Source organism: Perognathus longimembris, chromosome 6 (assembly GCF_023159225.1).
Source record: "Perognathus longimembris pacificus isolate PPM17 chromosome 6, ASM2315922v1, whole genome shotgun sequence".
Taxonomy (NCBI): Eukaryota; Metazoa; Chordata; class Mammalia; order Rodentia; family Heteromyidae; genus Perognathus; species Perognathus longimembris.
Genome location: NC_063166.1, coordinates 15,508,920 through 15,511,776, shown reverse-complemented (window position 1 = coordinate 15,511,776; position 2,857 = coordinate 15,508,920). Strand labels below are relative to the sequence as shown.

General features: G+C 36.5%; 1 pseudogene; it reads left to right on the top strand.

Moving 5' to 3' along the window:
- The first annotated feature begins 306 nt into the window (after positions 1-306).
- On the top strand, positions 307-1,347 carry LOC125353576 (annotated as a pseudogene).
- The last annotated feature ends 1,510 nt before the right edge of the window (positions 1,348-2,857 follow it).

Sequence of the window (2,857 nt, the reverse complement as noted above, 5' to 3'; positions counted from 1 at the left end):
TAGTGTTTCTCAAGGAGCAAACACACATTTTCCCTTAAAGGCAAAAGTGGAATGACCACATTTATACTCAAAAGTTACTCTTTGTTTATACTGAAAATTGAATACTTCATATATACTAAAAATATGCATTTGTCACCATTGGATTATCCACATCAAATAAATAACGAGCTAGTAAATAACAATTGCTTACAACATTAACCATTGGAATAAACAATGATGAAAACATGTAATTTATTTTATTATAATTCTACTGCATTTCCCTTATCTTTTAAGATTCCAGCTGCTGTTACAATTTATATTTTCAAAATGATGAAGACAAATGGAACCACAGTGATTGGATTCCTCCTCATGGGGTTTTCTGATCATCGTGAACTGCAGATCTTACATGCTTTCCTGTTCATGGTGATATACCTAATGGCGTTAGTAGGTAACTTCACCATTATCACCATCACAACACTGGACGAGCATCTCCAATCTCCAATGTATTTCTTCCTGAAGCAACTTTCTCTTCTGGACATCTCTTTTGTTTCTGTCACAGTGCCCCAGTCCATTAACAATTCTCTGACAGGAAATAGCTACATTTCCTATGCTCAGTGCGTGCTCCAGGTTTTCTTCTTCACATCTTTGGCCTGGGCTGAGTTGTCCAATCTCACAGTGATGTCTTATGACCGCTATATAGCCATCTGCTTCCCACTGCACTATGAGCTCATCATGGATCCCAGAAAGTGTAGGAGAGCTGTGATAGCTGTATGGGTAAGTGGAGGCATCACCGGAACTTTGTACACAGTTGCCACATTTTCTATCACATTCTGTAGAGCCAAAGTAATTCACCAGTTCTTCTGTGATATCCCCCAGTTGATCAAGCTCTCCTGCTCCAATGATTACCTTGCAGTCATTGGAGTGATTGTGTTCATAGCTGTGGCAGCCTTAGCCTGTTTCATCTCCATTGCCTTCTCCTACATCCACATATTCTCCACAGTTCTAAGAATCCCCTCTGCAGAAGGCCGATCTAAGGTCTTCTCCACCTGCCTGCCACACCTTTTTGTTGTTTCATTTTTTCTCTCCACAGGCATCTGTGCATACCTCAAACCAACTTCAGACTCTTCAACTGCCTTAGATCTTTTGCTATCTATCTTTTACACAGTAATTCCCCCAACACTCAACCCTGTTATCTACAGTTTGAGGAATGAGACCATGAAGAGAGCTATACAGAGGTTAATATTGGATAGAAAATTCACTGAGAAATAAATGTTTTGTGGTGCCATTAATTACTCTCCAATATTATGTACAAGGAAGTTTTTATCAGAAGAATTCCTTCAACATGTAGTGTTACTGAAAAGCAATTGAAATTCATTGTAGTCATACACTCCTTTGTTGAATGGCAACTCCTTTGTACAATTACTTAAAGATAATAAAAATATTTTATTAAAGCAATATTTTATAGTATATACTATTTCTTACATATATATGTATTGTTCCTCTCGTGTTAAAGATTGTTGTACATAAAAATGAATATGAGGCTTAAGAACTGTGGCAAGAAGCATTCACCAGCTTAATATAACAGACATAAGTACAAATGACTATATATCCTATCTTTTATCCACTCAATTATTAACTAATCCATCTACAATAACATGCAAAATATCCATTTCCTTTTTGAATTGTACCAATGATATCTTTCTATACTATTTTTATTGTGCCAGTTCTAGGGCTTGAACTCTGACAAAGCCTGGGAGTTCTCTTTGAGAATTTTTGATTGAAGCTATCGCTGGGAGCCACAGTACCACTTCCAATTTTCAGATGGTTAATTGGAGATAAGAGACTCATGGTCTTTCTTTCCCAGGTTGGCCTTCAATCCATATCCTCAGATCTCACTCTCCTGAGTAGCTAGGCAACCCAGCTCTACACAATTTTTGAAATATTGCTTTCATTGATCTGTTGTTTAATTGAGCCTATTGAATTAGATAACAAGTACATTAATTCCTACACCTGTTTTTATTTTGATTATTCTTGTTTAGGTTTGTTTGTTGTTGTTGTTGTTTTTTGTGGTGCAAAGGTTCTAACTCAGGGATTCATACTTGCTAGAAAAGCTCTCTACAACTTGAACCCAACTGGTTTTGCTTTAGTTAATTTTACAACAGGGTCTGACATTTTAAGTGAGTCAACCTCAGACTGTGATCCTCCTCCCTAAGATTCCTACATAATTAGGATTACAGCATGCCTTCACATCCATATTCAAATGGAATCCAAGCTGTCCTTGAACAATAACAAACATGTTCTTTATCACCAAAATAACTAGAATTTCAGGGGGATACCTCCAGGATTGGCTCTATTTAGGTGTTTTTTTTATTCTTAAATAATATGATGTCATTGATTGTTGAATGACTTAAGTAGAAGGCCAATCTTTAGTCCATAAAGTAACTTTCTTATCTTCTGTTACTCTCTTGGATGCAATTTGAATGTCCTTATTTGCTTTAGTAAATATCAGATCGTTCCTCGACATCAAAATGTATAAGTGGAAATCTCAAAGGATTAGCTGGGGGGATGGGGGGGAAGGGGTTCTGAGTAAGAAAAGAAGAAGCAGAAGAAGCTTAAGTGAAGCAAGCTAGGCCCAAAGAAATGTAGGCAGTATGGTTTCTCTCATTTGTAATAACTAGAATATGTCCATGATATTCTTAGCAAAAGATCACAATAGCCCAATCACCAAGTGCATATAACCACATATAATAAATCTTATCAAAGTGAACCCCAAGAATTGGTAAAAAGAGGCTTTTATTATGTACAGTTTGCAGTAATTTCTCTTTTTTTCTTTAAGTTTTCTGCACCCTGTGTCTTGTATATAAGTTTATCTGGTCCA